A 20,090-nucleotide genomic window follows, 5' to 3' on the forward strand; every position below is an offset into this window, starting at 1 on the left:
AGAGAGACAGGGAGGGCTTAACACGGCCTAGGGCGTGCGCTCCAATGAGCGTCTTGCCACGTGGGCATCACGACCAGGGCATGGGCCCCGGGAACAAGCCCGGGGCATAGGCCCAGAATCTAGCCACGTGTCGACGCCGACGTGGCGTGGGCCCCAGGAGCCGGGCCCAAGGGCGGAATGCCGCCACCGCCTGGCCACGTGGCGTCGTCGCCAAAGGCGCCGACCCTAGGCAAAGCAACCCAGGAAGCACAGCACGGCAGTGCCCAGCGCGGGCCTGAAGGGCGCCCCTGCTTTCCCAGGGCGGAGACAGCAGGAGGCCAAGGGAACTAGCTAAGGCGGTACACACAGACCACTAGGGAACGACGCTAGGCACACGCCAACACTGGGGACGGTCCTGACTAGAATTGAACAGAAAACCTCACTTTTACCTTGGCATTAGAAGTGTGGGGCAGCAACCCATTCTCGCACTTTCGTATAGTCAATATTGACTTATTAAATACGTGCATATGTGACATACTAAACATACTAATTTACCTTGAAAAGCTTCATAGAAAACACTGATCTTACCTAACCTTCTTAGTATGTTAAGATAAGCATCTTATTGCTTCGTAATTACAATTATTACTTAACCTATTATAGGTATTGGTTAAGTAATAATTGTAATTACGAAGCAATAAGATGCTTATCTTAACGTACTAAGAAGGTTAGGGAAGGTCGGTGTTTTCTATGAAGCTTTTCAAGGTAAACAAGTATGTTTAGTATGTCACATATGCACATAATTAATAAGTCAATATTGACTGTAAGAAAGTGCGATAACGGGTTGGGTGCAGGAGGGCCCTGCCGGATCAGTCTGGGAGGTCGAGGGTCCCATAATATCCAAGAGAGAGATGTCTAGGACCGAGGTAGCTGGCGTGATGTCCATCTCGTGGGTAGTCCAACGTCGGGAGGCGGGAGAGTTTCAAGTGCAGCTGTGGTGGCGGAGCTTCTCTTTCCATCCCAATTTATAAGCTCCCAGAACTTCCCGCGCGGTCCGCGGAAGGCGCTGCGCAATTGTTTCTTTGTCCCCCTTATCAGAAACATCTCCGCTTTGTTGCAAAGCAGAGGCCATATATCAGCCAGTGTGTAGGCGTCTGCACTCCATGACCAACAAGCTTCTGAAAGCTACTATAAAAACATGTATCTCCACTTGAGCTTTAAATATTTCTATGGTAAAGTATTTAAAATGAAGTTTTTACTGCTATCTTTCTTAAGACATAAAACATTTATGTTTATTATCGAATTTACGTGAAATAAACATTAATCGAAGCGAGAGAGAGTTGCTTTGATATAAAAGCAGAGAAATTGATGTAACAATGACCAAATTAAGATTAAGGCTGGGACACACCAAACTGGCTGCACATAGCTCTAAATACAGAACAGATATCAACGAACTCTGCATTCACTGTCAGGTGCCTGAAACAATCAAACACTATCTCCTTCACTGCTTCCAACATCATAGTGCCAGAGTAAATTTCAAACAAGTATTTATCGCACATAAAATACCCTTTACCATCGAGCATATATTAGGAGGAGATGACCACTCGTTACAGGAAAAATACAAAATAGTCGAATCACTGGCTAAATATCTCCAGTCGACCAACAAATTGGACCACCTTTGACCCGTGCCGCATTTATACCTGGCGCCATCAACAGCTAAACACAGAAAACAAATGCCTCATTGCAGAATCAAGGATCAGCTGACGGCATAAACACAACTTACTGCCCTAAGGTGTGGCAAGTCTCCCTGTAACATATACCTCGGTTTTAGTCGTTGCTCCTCTATCTACAGAAAACAACGCTATGGGCTGATAGGCCAACTATCAGGCCTCAACCGTATCGCAGTCGTGACCAGCCTGCAGTCGCAGTGTAAGTTGTGATGGAAAAATGAAGGAGTGTAGATGTTCGGCAGTCCTCCTAATGGCTGGTGTCAATGCCTATCACATTAAAGAAAAAAAAGATCGACTGCTTGGCTGTTATCTGTGGTAAAGTAAGGGAATACACGCAAAACACATAGTATGAACAATGAAACTTTAATTAAACTGAAAGCAAATTAAAAACAAAGACAATTCCTTGGCTATGTAAAGTGCAAACAAACAAGTCAAAAAATATAACATAAAAATGAAGAACAAGGGTGACGTTACTTTAGGAATAATATAAAGACAAAATGAAATAAGCAGGTGCTGAGAATAAAGCGCTAGCTGAGAAACATCCACCTGATAGACAGAGCGTATATCAGTTAGTTGTTCACAGCTTGAGAGCACAAGATATTCTAACTTCGATGGCTTGTTCAAGCCCAGACATCGACTTGGTAGAGGGCGCTGAGGTGCAGAGGTGCAGGTATACAGTCGGCGGGTCACCAATCAGAAGCAGGCAGGCTGGGAATGGTAGTTGGCTGGTTGATGACGGTGGCGAGCCGGCATGGAAGGAGTGTTGAGTTGGGGGGAGTTTAGGGTACGTTTGCCTCCTGGTCAAAACGTTTTGTGCTACTGGTAGACGTATCCTGAAGGTAGCATCTTATTGTTGTATATATATAAGTAATTTTATGTAGGAAAGAGCAGGCTCAATCTCTCTTGAAAGAGATTATCGTCACAACTCTCCCCCGAAGCCTGCTCTAATGGGTGAAGTTACGTCTTCAGATGGTAGAGTGGTAGGTGTAGCTGCCTCTACCTCATAGATTCTGGAGAGGGCGTCTGCTATGATGTTGTCAGAACCCTTGATATAGAAGATCTTTAGGTTGAAATTCTGCAGATACAAAGCCCATCGTAGAAGTCGTTGATTGTTGAATTGGGCTTGCTGCAAGAAGCATAGGGGATTGAGGTCCGAGTAGATGGTGGTAGACCGAGCACCTTGTAGGTAAGATGCAAAGTGCTGTAAGTTCAGGACGATGGAGAGAAGTTCCTTTTCGATAGTGCTGTAATTCTTCTGGTGTGGTTGTAACTTGTAGCTGTAGTAGCTAACAGGTAGAACCTCCTTGCCTCGTTGTTGCATCAGGTTGCCCCCGATGCCGATACCACTGGCGTCGACATGGAGGATGAAAGGCTTCGTGATATCTGGCGAGGCGAGAATGGGATTAGAACAGAGCAGAGATTTAAGTTGTTCAAAAGCAATGGTTTGCTGAATGGTCCAATGATACCGTTGCTTGGGGCTGGTTAAAGTGATCAATGGTGTCGCTACCGTACTAAAATTCTTCACAAACCTTCGATAGTAGGAGGCAAGACCAAGGAAGCGCAGGAGCTGCTTCCTGGTGGTAGGCTGTGGGTAATGCTGGATGGCTAGGGTATGTATGTTTAATGGAGCTATGCTGTCACTCCCTATCACATGACCAGGATAACGCACTTTACCTTTAGCAAAGGTGGACTTGCCCAAGTTGATGGTGAGGCCGGCTGTCAGGAGCTTGGCAAACAATCGTTGCAGCTGGAGCAGATGTTGGTTGTCACAACGATATCACCCAAGTAAGCGTAGGTGTTATCTAAGCCATGGATGACGCGGTTGACAGCTCGCTGGAAGGTGGCCGGGTATTACATAGTCCAAATGGAAGGCGTTCATATCTGTAAAGGCCAAAAGGAGTGGTAAAGGCAGATATTTCCTTAGCTCGTTCTGTCAAACATACTTGGTAGTATCCCTTGAGTAAGTCTAGTTTGGATAAATACCGAGCATTACCAATGGCGTCAAGGATATCATCTATTCTAGGTAATGGATACGCATCCTTGACAGTCACTAGATTCAATTTCCAATAATCGGTACACAGCCTCACTTTACCGTGCGGTTTCGGCAGCAAGATGCAGGGTGAGGCCCAACGGGACTCACAAGGGGTGGCCAGCCCATGATCCAGGAGGTACTGTACTTCAGCACGCATAACTTCCTTTTTGCTCGGGCTGATTCGGTAGAAAGGTTGACGAATCGGCCGGGTATCAGGGAGTAGCTGGATGTCGTGCTGAGTCACATTACACTCCTGTGGATCATCGCTGAACAACATCTGATTTTTCTTGAAGATTCTGATGAGAGGAGCACTATTACTGTCCTGCAAATAGGTATGAAGATCAGTTAGGATTTCCGAGTTGGAAGGCACTGACTCAGTGTTAGTGCTTTCGGGAGGAGAAGCAGGGAAGGTCTCACTGTGGAGGTATGGACCTTTAAATGTGAATAATGATACCAACACAGTGGGGGGAGAACCTTGATACTGCTTCAGGAGGTTGACGTGGCACAACTGGGTCTTCCGCCGCCTATCTAGAGTCTCAAGAATGTAGTTGTGGTTGTTTCTGCACTCCTTGATGCGGTAGGGTCCTGAAAACTTATTTTGCAATGGAGAACCTGGGATAGGAAAATATGCCAACATGAAGTCTCCTGGTTTAAATTTCCTTATTTTGCTGCGTTGGTCAAAATTAGTCTTCATCCTCTCCTAAGCTTTCAATAGATTGTCATTAGCAAATTTACGTACTCTCTCTAGAATGTGTTTTAAGTTTTGAAGAAACTGGGGAACATTCTGAGGATCACTGAAGGTGGCATTACGTAGAGAGTCTTTAAAAGCTTTGAGAGGAGTATGGCACTTACGTCCGTAGAGCATCTCATAAGGAGATACTCCTAGAGACTCATTAAGGAGACTTCTGAAAATGCACATGATGAGGTCAAGTTGTTTATCCCAGTCCTTCAAGGTTTCATTGCAAAATTTCTATAGGAGTGCTTTAATAGTCTGATGACTACGTTCAAGAGAACCCTGTGAAGCAGGATGATAGGGGCTGGACAGTACCTGTGTGATGTTGAATTCCTCCAGAGTCTTCTTGAAGAGATCACTGGTGAAGTTGGTGCCACAGTCACTTTGAACCTCTCTTGGAAATCCATACTGGGTGAAGATCTTCAATAGTTGTTTCACCACAGTAGCTGCCGTAATGTTCTTTACTAGAACTGCTATGGGGAATCTGGTGGCAGGACACAGGATAGTTAGTATATAGGCGTTGCCAGAACTGGTCCGGGGTAAAGGACCAACACAGTCTATGATGAGTCTGTGGAAAGGTTCCGCAGGCACCTGGATAGGAGTCAATGGAGCCTGGGGAATAGAGATGTTAGGTTTACCTGCCATCTGACATGTATGACACTGTTGCACGTACTTTTTGACGTCTTTAACCATACCTGGCCAGTAGTAGTCTCGTCCGATTCCGTGGTAGGTTTTGTTAAAACCATAGTGAGAAAGTGCTCCGTGGGCCAGGTGTTGAATATCGGGCTGTAGGCTGGTGGGAACCACTAGCTGTTCGACATTTGCCCAATCGTCATCCTCCTTCAGCTTACTGGGTCTGTACCTGCGGTAGAGCAACTGATTCTCTAGGAAGAAGCCAGGGATACTGTCAGGTTGAGTCTCAGCCTGGAAGAACAATGGTGTTAATGAAGGAACCTCCCTCTGTAACTTACGGAACTCCAACCTAGTAAGATTCGGTGGTAGATTCTGAGGGTCTTGAGGGACAGCGGTAGCAGTAGAGTCAGCTGGTTGCGGGCGTGCAGCTTGTGCACGGGTGGTCACCAAAACAGGAGGAGAAACTTCATCACTTTCTTGGACCTCTGCTGGAACTTAGTCAAAGATGGGATTGTCCACTACAGAGTTACACACCTGGGGTTTGTCCATGATGATCAGGTTGGACGGTTGCTGATCTTCTGCCAAGTCGTTGCCCAGGAGAAGTTGCACTCCAGACATGGGAAAAGGCTTTTCCCTGATGGCGACTTGGACTTCACCGGTCACGAAAGGACAACCCAGGTGGACTCTGGCGAGTGGATACGGAGTGGTAGCAGTGAGGTCAGTGGTAAGGACGGTTTCCCCGGTGGAGGTGATGTTAGGCACAGCTGATTTCAATATTATTGACTGAAGAGCCGCTGTGTCCCTCAAGATCTTCAATTTGAAACGTCCCTCCGAATCTGTACCGTTGGCAGAGACAGTTCCAGGATACAGGTGTTTGCTGAAGAGAGAAAGATCATTAACAGGAACACCAACATTCATCACAGGCTTACCGGACTTAGGAGGAGTCGGTTTGGGTTTAGTAGTTTCATTATTGCCTTTGTATTTAGCCTTCCCACATTTATCTATGGTATGTCCATAGAGTTTGCAATACTTACAATACAATTAAGAGCTCGCTTGATCTGTACTCACTTTATCATAACTATACCAAGACTTCTTACTGGAAGGTGGTTCTGGTGTCAGCTGGTGGATGAGGCTGTAGGTGTCAGCTGACTTCGCACATCTGATGTAGTCGGTTTCTTCTTTGTCTGCTAAATATAAACGGACGGAAGGGGGAACACGTCTCAAGAATTCCTCAACTAGAAGGAGGTTGACGAGTTCTGAAAATGTAGAGACATGTGCTGCTTCCAGCCATTTCATGAAATACCTTTTCTTGGTATTGGCCAATTCTAGAAAGGTTGTGGTACTTGCCTTTAGGTGATCACGGAATTTTCGTCTGTAGCTTTCGGTGGAGAGAAGGTAGGCGTCCAAAACTGCTTGCTTCAGGGTCTGGTAGTCATTCTCAGACGCTAAGGTACTGAGAGTAACTGCAGCTCTACCTGTGAGATGCACTCTGAGAAGGGTAGACCATTGATCTGCAGGCCAGCTAAGTTTTTAAGATAGGGTCTCGAAAGTGGTGAAAAATACATCGATCTCTGTCTCAACGAATGGTGGCATTAACTTACTTGCATGGGAGACATTGAAACTTACGGGAAGACTAGCTGTAGCGTGTTGGTGCTGAGTGTGGTGTGCAGTTTCCAACGCGAGTTCTTGTCGACGATATTCGAGAGTACGATCAGCTTGCTGTTTACTGTACTCCCGTTGTATCTCCAGGCCACGTTTTCTTGCTTCAAGATGCTCCCTCTCCCTCTCACGGAGTAAGGCAGCCTCTTGTTCCCTTTCTTCTTTCCTGAGGGCGGCCTCTTCTTTCTTTAGGGCCATCTCGCGTTCCCTTTCTTCTTTGGAGAGCTTCTTTTTGTTGTTGTCGCTCAATGTTTGCTAGTTCGAGCTTCAATTTTATAGCTGCCAGATCATGTTTATCTACAATAGAATAATTTTCGTGAGTTTCAGAGTCCATCTTCCCTTCATCTAAGAGGTGATCCAATATTAAATTGTGCAAGTCATTTTTGTTGGCTCCAGGGTGAGCATCTAGTTGATACTCGTGTGCAAGAGTTTGTAATTCGGTCCTCTTGGCACGACTTAAGTTCCCTATTTCACCTGCTGGATCATTACGAAAAGCTGGGAGACGAAACATTGTGAAAATAGCAAATAAATGTACAACGAATATACTTGTAATATGGAAAGTGTCAGTAACAGGATAACGTGGCAACTGGTAACTATCCTGTGGAATTTTAATCGTTAACAATTAACGTTAATTTTAGTAGGGTAAATAATTAGTCAATCAAAATCGCAGGAAATCTTGTACCCGGTACTCAATGTAAGAGAATAAGGGCAAGAAAATCCTACTAAATAAATGAAACCGATAGTTTCTAAAACAAATGAAACATTAAATTGTTTCAAAAGTGAATAAGGTAGTCCAAGAATGTAGGCATACCTTGCTGAGTCTCTATAGGACAGAAGCAAGGGTTTTCCCACTAAATGAAATATGATTCTTACAGAATTAGCGAACTTTGTGCTCTGAAAAAAGAAAGCTAATTCCCTACCTAAGTAAATATCATCATCTCTGACCGACGTGTAGGTGTGCGAGTGTCAACTGGTGACGAGAACTGCTGTTGAGGTCCCAACTCAGCAACTTAGTCCGTGCTAGAGGAACTATGGCCCTCTGTATCCTCCTTCGGTCAGATTGCAGAAGATAGGGTGCTTTGACCCGAAGACAAATCAAAGTACCAGGGTACCAAAATGATGATCTGTCTGAGATTGAGAAATATCCTAGGGATAAAAGGTGGAAAACACGAGTAATAACACGGAGGGAGGGATGACCAATTAAGAGAATGACTGAGGCCTTCAGTCACCACATAATCCAAAGTTATCCAACAATCACAATATGCTACTCTCGGAATGCATAATACACACAGCACCATATAAATATTAAAAGTAATGAAAATATCGAAAAGCAACTGTATCAAAGCCAAGTACACTTACCACAAATTGATGTTCTAGTACTAGTACCTGAGTGAGGCTCCTAGGACAGGCCCCCATTTAATGTGATGGAAAAATGAAGGAGTGTAGATGTTCGGCAGTCCTCCTAATTGCTGGTGTCAATGCCTATCACATTAAAGAAAAAAAGATAGACTGCTTGGCTGTAGTCTGTGGTAAAGTAAGGGAATACACGCAAAACACATAGTATGAACAATGAAACTTTATTAAACTGAAAGCAAATTAAAAACAAAGACAACTCCTTGGCTATGTACAGTGCAAACAAACAAGTAAAAAAATAACACATAAAAATGAAGAACAAGGGTGACGTTACTCTAGGAATAATATAAAGACAAAATGAAATAAGCAGGTGCTGAGAATAAAGCGCTAGCTGAGAAACATCCACCTGATAAACAGAGCGTATATCAGTTAGTTGTTCACAGCTTGAGAGCACAAGATATTCTAACTTCGATGGCTTGTTCAAGCCCAGACATCGACTTGGTAGAGGGCGCTGAGGTGCAGAGGTGCAGGTGTGCAGTCGGCGGGTCATTAATCAGAAGCAGGCAGGCTGGGAATAGTAGTTTGCTGGTTGATGACGGTGGCGAGCCGGCATGGAGGGAGTGTGGAATAGGGGGGAGTTTAGGGTACGTTTGCCTCAAGGTCAAAACATTTTGTGCTACTGGTAGACGTATCTTGAAGGTAGCATCTTATTGTTGTATATATGTAAGTAACTTTATGTAGGGAAGAGCAGGCTCAATCTCTCTTGAAAGAGATTATCGTCACAAAGTGCTTGTGGATATTGTGAAATTGTGCTCAACTGTTTCAATTATACAGTGCATTTGCGTGTTGGGGAAATGGCAGAGGTGGTCTGCCTCCGTAATAGACAATCGTGCACTAGTACTGACGATTAGGGGCCATGGGACCAGGATTTAAAAAATTGTTGTAGGGTATTCATAATTTATTATCCTGATACATGTGAAAGGTGCTGCACCTAGGCCAAGTTTCAGCATCTCAGCCTAAATAGAGACGGAGAAAAAAAACAAAACAAAAAAAAAGACGAATTTTTCAACCATGTTCAAAAAATTTCACAGCCCACAATTGTGAACCAAAATCATTTATACGACACTCAGCTATGACCTTACTATATAATAAAGATTTGCATGTCACATTATTATCCCAGATGTATTTAGTGCAATAATACAGATTTTATAAAAGTTTCCCAAAAACGTATGCAACAAAATGAGGTGTATCATTATTTATAAAATCAATAAATCTACGTAGATAAGAATAATGACATGCGTTTATAGAGGCGTAAACTCTACATATAATGTGCAAGTTTCATGTAAATAGAATAATAAATAAAGGCTGTGAAATTTTATCTAGTTGTAAAAGTTGGAGTTGCGTAGCGCGCTCTCAAAGTTTACTCAACCTGCGGTCACTCGTGACTGGTGATTTACGCATTGCGGCCAGCTCGTATGGAGAGCTCGCATGCATCTAGCTGTCAATGCATCTCTCTTGTTCGTTTGGTAAGTCATATTGCAGTACAAATAGCTAAAAATAGCAAAAATAGCATGTTCTGGGAGATATTGTGTGAGCGCGTCAGCATACATCCTCTCTCCATGAGAGACACGCAGTCACTGACTGCACCACCCTCGTGTCAGACCATATGTTGTGTTGCCATATGTGTTAGTTTCTATTCATTTTATGCATAACATGTTATTTTCAACGCTATTACGAAAAATAAGACATCTACAACGTAAGATACAATACCCCGCGGCGTACTCACGGCGCGAGGACCAGATTCACGAAAGTTGCAGTGGGAAATTTGACTCTAATTACGTTATTTTTCAAGATATCATTAAACGGTTTGGACCACAGTGTTGCCAGAACGTTGTAGTATTTTTCGTAATTTTTCGTAAATATTCCATTTTTCATCGGATTTTCGGGTCCCATGGGCCCTTATGAGAGTGAGGATGACTTTCAAGTACAAGGTGATACCAGGCCGTACCACGTTGCAATGTTCAGAAAGAAACGGCGTAGTTTTCATAGACAGCGAGACAGTGATAGTGAAGATGAAATGAAGAAGAGACAGAAAAATTGCTCTGATCCATGACAGGAGAAACCAGTGGTGCTAACTCCCAGGACCTAGATTCACGAAGCTCCATGTATTTCTTCATAAGTAGGTTTGCTACGAAGGTTCCTAAGTATGCCCTAAGAAGATGCTTAGGGCATAGGTCCACGTAGGTCCACTTAGGGCATAGGTCACGTAGGTCCACTTAGGAAGATATTTGTTGGTTCACTTGCGTGCCGATAGAGGTCAGAACTGTGTTTTGTTTGACCAATCAGAGAGCAGGCAACATTCTACATATTGAAGATTTAGCGCTGGCTTATCGGAGCTCTATTGCCTCCTATTTACGTCGAATTCTCTTATAACATTAGTATATTTCGAAGTAAAACTGTTATTTCAACTTCTGCAGCCAGCACCGACATTGTAGTAAACAAATATGTTACATTTGTTGTTTACCTACGTAATTCTAAGAGATACTGTGTAGCTGTCCTTGTTGCTCGGAAGATGCGCTGACAATTATTGTATATATTTACTGAATTTACCCAAGGGCCACTAACTATCTAGTGGCCTCGACGAGGACAGAAAGCCGGCGGCTTGTTAAAGGGCCCGCCAATTGTCTTAATGATATTTTTTAGCTGGAATTTGGCATTTACGGCTTCAGCGGGTAGGCGGTTCCATGGGTTTATAACCCTCTTGGTGAAAAAAACATTTGTTTTCAGTCCTACTTGAGAGAACATACTCTCCAACACTATATCTGTGATTGCCCTGTTATCAGTGACTTCATACCAAATGGTATGAGGTACTTTGAGCTCTGTAATTACTTCATACACTCAGGAATATTGGAAGATATTCTTGTGCTGCACCCAAATTTTGCCAGTGGAGGCTAATAGATCAGCATTAAGTATTTTGTTCTCTCTTGATTCCATGTATGACTGGCCATCCTGTGAGGTGAGGATGTTGGATGAGCTTGTAGCTGGTTTTTGATCTACACTGTGTGGTCCTTCATACAGAATAGGGAAGCAGCACATTGCTGTGTATACCTAAACATTTTAAAAAATATATTGTTTGAGAAGAGTCTTGTAGAAACTGGTAGGAGTAATTATAATATAATGTTTCCATGATTCAGTGCTTATCTCCTGTGAAAATCGTTAAGAGTTGTTTAGTCAGAGTTGATTTGTTTTTTGTATTGAGGCTGGTATTTTGTACCTTGATTCCATGTATGTCTAACCATCCTGTGAGATGGGAGTATTAGATAAACTTATAGCTAGTTTTTTATCTACACTGTGTAATATTCCATATAGAATAGGGTAGCAGCACATTGCTGTGTATACCTAATCTTCCTAATAAAATAAATAAGTAATAAAGATTATAAATTATAGTTTGTATTATTACGAATACTGTATTATCTTTATTAAATCATGTTAACCATGGATCATTAAGATCTCACGTTGATATGTAATAGTCATATTTCTTTTGAACTGCTAATCCATGCTAATCATTCATTAAATTGTGCATTATGTCTCAATTTTTCACTTCTTTGGATATACTGTACAGTACAAAAAGATAGGATAAAAATAAACCAGTAATATATCTTTCATTATATTTTTTATTTAAATAACTGCATCAATATATTTATAGCTGACAGGATTTATTTTACCATACAGGTGCATTATTTGTTTAAATAAAAAAATGGTTTATTGTGACACACAATGGTGCTACATAGCCTTCCCAGCTTGGTGGCTTCTTTTAATACTTACTGATTAATAAATAAATAATAATAAATAAATTTTATTCAGGAAAAGTACATACAGTTGATTTACAAACATAATGTTGGATTTATAGACAGAGCTAGTACATACCATACCTAAAGCCACTAATACTCAAAGCATTTCGGTCAAGGTGTGGGGGAAAAAACACTTAGTCTAAAACTTAATAGTAATCAGGATTAGGTATAAATTGTGTTGAAAGAAGGAATAAAAAATATAAAAAGGGGGTAACATAGCAGAAATCAGCAATTGTACACGTTGGTGAACAGCATTGTTTAAAAAATAGCAAGACATGGGTGGACATTTAGGGGGTAAGTTAGGTTACATGGAATTAATTAGCTAGTACTAGGTAGTACAGCCTTTGACATGATTCGGGAGGTCATTCCACATTCTGGGTCCCTTGATTTGTAGAGCACTTCTAGTTTGGTTACACACAGCCAAATTGTGTTTCAAGAAGAGGTCTTGAAACAAATTTGTTCCATGCTAAATGTAGAGGAATCAGCTGAGTATTTCTCAAATAAAATAAGTTGCCTCAGCTTATAAGGTAAATAAAATTAGCATTTCTCAAATAAGTAGCTGCCTCGCCTCACTGCCTTACTGCTACATAGCCTTCCCGGCATGGTGCGTTCTTTTGATAATTAATTGTTCCACACCCAAGTTGTATAACAGGAAGAGGTCTTGGACCCCTACCTCCCTCTCTTTTTTTTAATAGTCCATATAGTCATAATTGTAGCTTTAAGTATTCAATGAATAAAGGTTTTGACATTTTTACCCTTCTCCTTATCTAACATCATTTGTGCAGCATATTTTTATTTTATGTCTCACCGAGATTTAATTTCAAAATAAAACCAAACTAAATAAATTGGAAATGGGTATGTATAGCTAAGGTACACCCTTACTACTTGGTGAACAGGGGCATTTGGTGATAGTAAATAATCCCATCAGGCAGGGCTCATCACCTCTCATATTTCATGTTCACCAGTGTTTATTTACTTAATAACTACGGGTATAATATCTTGCTATTATAAAACTAATTCTAATATCATTAAAGACATATTTACTTTAAGTTTCAAGCAGAGAATGCATATATAACTAACATGAAGGACTCCTCTTCAAGAGATTAATTTTTTATAATCTTTTGTTTATGTTCCAAAATCTTAAAATCAATCCCAGTGTTATGTAGTAGAGAAAAATTGAGTTATATCCAGTTTACGTAAGGCTACGAGTGGTCGAAACCACACTTAGATCCCGGACCAAACTTACGAAGGTTTTTCGACTTAGTGTAGCTACCTGAATACCGACGTAGCCGCCACGAAGGCGCTAAGAAGGAAAACATTCGTAACTAAGAAGAAAAACTTTCGTAAGTACCTTCATGAATCTGGCCCCAGGAACTCTCAACAGGCAACCCTACCCAGCAGGACGCAAGACACGAAGTTTAATAGAAGGAAGCGGCTGTTATTTCCTACAGCATGCCTACCTAACTTCCACTAAAAGCTGGAGTGGACAGTACGTCTGGCTAAGGAGTGTTTTGAATATGAACCACTATTCAAGGAGGGTCTTCCCCAGCCCTACATAACAGTTGGGACAGAAAAGGCCGTGGAACACCTATCGACGGTTGGGTATGAGAATATCGTGATGGTTACTCCGGACGAATTTATTATGCATACTAAGGTCATAGTTTTAAGTATCCAACTTATTTGTGTCTTGATTATCTTCTTCTCAACAATAATAGTGTTGTTTGGGCAAAGAGGAACAGTGTTCGTGGTGAAAAACAAGGCCAGGTTGTTACCTTGGTAAAGGGTGAGGCGTCGGAAAGATTTTTTGTGCAAGTACTAGCCTACAGAAAAGCTGCAAAATACATTGAGGAGCCCATATTATGCATGAAGTGTTCTCGTTGGCAACATATGGCGTGGAAATGCCAGTTTGACCCCAGGTGTCGGTATTGTGGCAAGAAACACGACTCGCGAGTCAAGATTGGAAAAGGTGAAAAAATCGTCCCATCTTGTTGCAACTGTCGAGGCAGCCACAATGCTGGTTCCTATCTAATGCCCCATGAAGCCTCATCTGAGTGACTCTAGGACGGATCCTACAAGCAGGATAGATGTATCCTCGAAGGAAGGAAACATTGTGCAGCAGGAACATGGAGGAAACAGCCGAAAGCCAACGACAGCCACTATGAACAATGTGTGGGCGAAAGGAACAGAAACAATTAAGGCGAGCCTTAGGCAATTAAGGCGAACCTAGGGAAAGTAGGTAATGCAGTGAAAAAAATAAAATCTTGTGGGGACAGGAGTCAGAACAATATAGTGAACTCGGAGGTTGGTATTCAAATATTGGAATATCTAAAAAAAAACTAGACAAGAGGATTGAGGCATTGTAAAAATTGGCTATGGAGGGTAGACGGGGTAAAGATGGTGGTAAACAGGATGTGAAATAGAAAGTGAAACAGGACGTTAAATGGAAAGTGAAACGTGCTTAGAAGAAAGTAAGGAAGAGCATGACGTATCGATGATACACTTTCTAGTAGTGTTAGCGGTATTCAACCTTCTGCAGTGACAAATGTTGAATCAAAGGTTAAAGTAAAACGGTATACAGAAATAAAAAATAAAATGGACATGAATAATATTACCTTCGATGTTAGTAATTGTTGTGCAAGTGAGGAGAAAGCAAAAATGATACGGTGTTGGGAGGAAGTCTCTAAGTACTCTCGTATCTCATGGAATGTGGCGGACAGGGCAAAGGTAGTTTTATTATTAATCATGGATGAAAGTAGATTGAGAATATTATCTTGGAACGTTAATGGATTAAAAACTAGAGCGGTGGATTTACACTATTATACTCTTAGAGAGAATATTGACATAGAAGCATGACATTCTGAGGCTAAATGGCTATACAGGTTTACACTTATATGCTGATGGAGGAACTAGGGGGGGGGGGGGTCTCATGTTATGTCAAAAGTTCCATACCTGCCGAGATAACTGGAATCCCTCAGAGATATAGAGGTATTGAAAGTATTAGTTTGCGGATACAATTACAAGACCGAGAGTTAAATTTCATTAATCTATACATCTCTGATAGCTCCATTGATTTAAGATACTTGCCAGATTCTTTCTTTTCGGAAGATACACTTTTGGTAGGGGATTTTAATGCCAGACATCTAGCTTTAGGTGCAAGGGGTAATGCAAATAGGAATGGTTGCAGATGGTACAAGTTTTTGCAGGAAAATGAACATGTTCAACTGCTGGGCGAGCCCTCTCCTACTCATCTGAGGGGAGGGAGATTAGATTATGCTTGTTTGATAAATGTTAAGGGCATAGAGGGGAACTGTCTTACTGAGGATGAAATGCTAAGTGATCATTTTGCATTACAAATACAGCTTAAACTAGATAACAAAAATGCCTGCCTTCAGAGGAAAAGGTTAGAGTTTAGTGAGAGAGAATTAAGGGGTCTTGTTGGTCACATTAAGTCTTGGTATGATACTTATAAGTCAGGTTCGACAGAAGCATTTTATGAAGATCTAATTAAGGAGGTAGATGTATTTAATGGAACATTGAACCGGAAAACATCTAGTATAAAAACGCATCTTCCCCCCAGAAAAGAAAATTATACACAGGACAAGATGCTTAAGGGGTGGACATTTACAATGAGGTGAGCTTACAGGGATTGGAAAAGGAATGGTAGGATTGAGGAAGGGACGAATGCTTTACTGGCAGTTGCTAGGCTGTGTGGGGAGAAGAGAAAAGAAATTAGGAGCAAGTATTAGCAGGAGTTTGCAAAGAAAGTTGGGAGTAACAGAAACTTGAAGAAAATCTGGCAAGACGTAAATAAAGTAAGGGGTAAAAAGCATAATTTTGTTGCACATCCTGACCCGTAAGGAATTGCAAATGGTCTCGTAAATAAATGGGCGGAAGCTGCTAAACTTAGTTCATTACCCTCATTACCCGCTGTAACGAGAGAGTCATTAGATTCTTGGAAAGATCTAAGAAAGGAATTTATACTTACAGCAAGTAACAGTGGTGATGTCACTTGCACAGGTATTACCAGAGGAGAATTAATAACGGCGATTTAAGTTGGGAAATCTACGGGCCCTGGGGAAGATGGAGTAACTTATGAAATACTTAATGAACTTGTCAATATGACGAAAAGCCAACTGATAGACCTCTTTAATATTAGTTATAAAGAGGGCAGTATTCCTAGTAAATGGAAAAAAAGCTATGATCATCCCTATCCCTAAAGCCAATGGAGAGTACAGACCTATGTCCTTAACCTCGTGCTTATGTAAAATGATGGAGAGGATAGTTTTAAATAGACTTTTATATATAATAGGTGATCAGCTGTCTAGTAATTTGTTCGGGTTCCTCAGAGTCAAAAAAAACCTCTGACTGTATTATTAAATATCTAGCTAATGATAATGATTATTATAGAATTTTTATTGATTTACAAGGAGCTTTTGATAAACCCAACAACGAGGTTATCTTATATGAATTAGCTGGTCTTGGTGTTAAAGGGAGATTATTGCGCTGGATAGGGGATTATCTTTACGAAAGGAAGGCTCAGGTGTGGTATCAAGGTTGTATGTCAGGTGTGAGATCTTTTGAACTCAGCACAACTCAGGAAGAAGTGTTCAGTCCCACCCTGTTTAATATACTAATGAATAAGATAGCATCTGAGAGATACTCAAATGGGGTAATTCCGATCATGTATGCCGATGATATTCTGTTTCAGGGCAAAGATATTTCAAAGGTTCAAACGGTGTTGGATAATTTCGAAAACCTGTCACCATATGGGACTGGTGGTTAATGAAGACAAAACTTAGTTTGAATTTAAAAGTCGGAGGCCCATTATATTGAATATAAACGGTAAAAATATAGAGAGTTAATAAAAATAAATGTTTAGGCATATATATTGGATATACCCATGAGAGTTTGGAAGCTGAGATGAACAGACTGTTGAGTCAATGTCGGAAGAGATTACAACCTCTGAAGGCCTTGGCATGCTGTGGAAAGGGAGTGGGAGTCCCTGTGCTACGAATGATATACTTGAGTACTGTAAGATCCCTTATTGATTATGCTGTACCTGTCATTTCTTGTTTTGGTAAAGGTAGGATGGGCAAGTTGGAGAAGGTACAAAATGAAGCGATGAGAATTACCTTAGGATGCCCAAGAAATGCTATGATTGACATAATGAGGATGGAGTTGATTCTGAAGAGTACTGGGGATAAAATTTCAGAGATAAATGAAGCCTCTGCTATTAGAATAATGAGGTGGGGGAGCTAATAAATTAATCCTCTCAACTCAAAAGGTGGGAAGTAATGAACAATGTATGATAAAGAAGAGAGCATATATGAGTACCTTGTGCTCTAATGTTATAAAGTATGATGTTATTACAGAATGTATTGCTGTGCCTAAGAGACAATTCACACCACAATGGGAAGATTGTAATGTAGATGTAGTAATTATTCCCTTGCAAAAGATAAAAAGTATGTATAAAATAGGAGAGCTGGGGGCAACATATGATTGTACAATTAGAAAATTACCCACAGAAAACACTAAATGTATATTGCGATGGATCAGTAGCTAGGGATGGGAAGACAGGATGTGGAGTCTTGATCAGGCAGTACACTGAAATCGGCACTGTAGATACTGTTATTGGCACCTATTTGTGCTTGCAGGGGTTGAGCTTTAGCTCTTTGGTCCCACCTCTCAACTGTCAATCAACTGGTGTACAGATTCTTGAGCCTGCTGGGCTCTATCATATCTACATCTGAAACTGTGTATGGAGTCAGCCTCTACCACATCACTGACTAATGCATTCCATCCGTTCTACTCTTACACTGAAAAAGTTCTTTCTAACGTCCCTGTGGCGTATGTGGGTACTCAGTTTCCACCTGTGTCTCCTTGTTCGCGTACCACCAGTGTTGAATAGTTTACCCTTGTTTACCCGGTTGATTCCCCTGAGGATTTTGTAGGTTGTGACTCCATATATGTGGGACTCCACTTGTAAAGTCTCGCCAATCTGAGACCTCACCCTTCACAGTGACTCGTTGTCTCCTGCTGCTTAGGTACCCCTTTATCCAATGGAGTACCTTCCCTTTCACTCCAGCCTGCATCTCCAGCTTTTTCACTAGCCTCTTGTGTGGTACTGTATCAAAGGCTTTCTGGCAATCCAAAAATATGCAGTCTGCCCAATCTGCCCACCCCTTCTCTTTCTTGCCTGATATTTGTTACCTGGTCGTAGAATTAAAGTAACCCTGTGAGGCAGGACTTGCCATCCCTGAGCCCATTTTGATGCTGTGTTACAAAGTTCTTTCACTCCAGATGTTCCACTAGCTTTTTTCGCACAGTCTTCTCCAACAGGTTGCATGGTATGCAGGTTCGGGACACTGACCTTTAGTTCAGTGCCTCCTATCTATCACCTTTCTTGTATATCGGGACTACGTTAGCTGCTTTCCAAACTTCTGGCAGTTCCCCTGTTGCCAGTGATTTGTTATACACTATGGCACAGTTCTTCTGCTCCTTCCTTTAGTATCCAAGGGGAGAATCCATCTGGGCCTATAGCTTTTGTCACATCCAACTCTAGTAAACACTTTATTACTTCTCCGCTGGTAATCTAAAACTCTTCCAGTGGTTCCTGGTTAACTATTCCCTCTCTTATCTCTGGAATTTCTCCTTGCTCTAAGGTAAAGACCTCCTGGAATTTTTTATTCAGTTCCTCACACACTTCCTTGTCGTTTGTAGTGAATATTTCTGCCCCTATCCTTAATTTCATAACCTGTTCCCTTACTGTTGTTTTTCTCCTGATATGGCTGTGCAGCAATTTAGGCTGAGTCTTTGCCATGCTTGCGATGTCATTTTCGTATTGTCTTTTTGCCTCTCTTCTCATCCTGACATATTAATTTATGGCACTCTGGTATCTTTCTCTGCTCTCAAGTGTCCTGTTATTCCTATAGTTTCTCCATGCCCTTTTACTTAGCTGCTTAGCTAGCCAACATCTCTGATTAAACCATGGGTTTCTAATCTTCATTTTACTGTTTTCCTTTTGGACTGGGACAAACTTGTTTGCTGCTTGCTTGCACTTCTGCACGATGTAGTCAATCATGTCTTGGGCCGTCTTTCTCTTGAGCTCTGTTTCCTATGCTATATCTGTTAAGAATTTTCTTATCTCCTAATAGTTTCCCTTTCGGAATGCCAACCTTTTGTTTTCAGTATCCCTCTTCGAGTTCAATAACCCTTCTTCAATCAGGTACTCAAACATCAGTACACTGTGGTCGCTCATTCCTACTGGGGACTCAAAACCAATTTCTCTTATGTCGGAGTCATTCAGAATGAAGACTAGGTCGAGTCTCGCTGGTTCCTCATTTCCTCTAATCCTTGTGGGTTCTCTGACATGCTGGGTTAAAAAGTTTCTAGTCACCACCTCCAATAGTTTGGCTTTCCATGTATCCTCGCCTCCATGCTGTTCCTTGTTTTTCCAGTCAATCCTTTCGTGATTGAAGTCCCCTATGATGAGCAGGTGGGATCTATTTCTACAGGCAGCAGAGGCTGCCCTCTCAATTATAGCGTTAACTGCCATGTTGTTGTTGTCATACTCTTGACTGTGTCTTCTGTCTGATTGATTGATAAAGATTAAGCCACCCAAGAGGTGGCACGGGCATGAATAGCCCGTAATGTCTTCTGTCATTTGGTGGAGGTTTATATATTACTGCTACTACTATTCTTGGTCCTCCCATTGGCATCGTGCCTGCTCTGTATTCTCTGAAACCCTCACAACCAGGGATAGTCATCTCCTTGAAACTCCAATCCTTTCTCATGAGTAGGGCCACTCCGCCTCCTCCCCTACCTTCCATCTCTTTCCTTATTACTGTGTACTCCTGGGGAAACACAGCTTTCATTATGATTCCTGAGAGTTTTGTTTCAGTGATTCAGATTACATCTGGGTTCACTTCTTGTGCTCTTTCCCTTACTTCACTTGCCTTGCTTGTGATCCCATTTATGTTTGAGTACATTACTCTGAAACTGACTCTATTCTGCTTCTCGTCTGGGGGGGGGGGGACCTGTGGGATCTGGGGTGAGCGGGAGCTGGATGGATCAGGTACGGGGAGACTGGTGGAGGAGGAAGGGTTTTTTTTGGGGGGGGGAGG

The sequence above is a fragment of the Procambarus clarkii genome, chromosome 15 (genome assembly GCF_040958095.1).
Source record: "Procambarus clarkii isolate CNS0578487 chromosome 15, FALCON_Pclarkii_2.0, whole genome shotgun sequence".
Classification (NCBI taxonomy): Eukaryota; Metazoa; Arthropoda; class Malacostraca; order Decapoda; family Cambaridae; genus Procambarus; species Procambarus clarkii.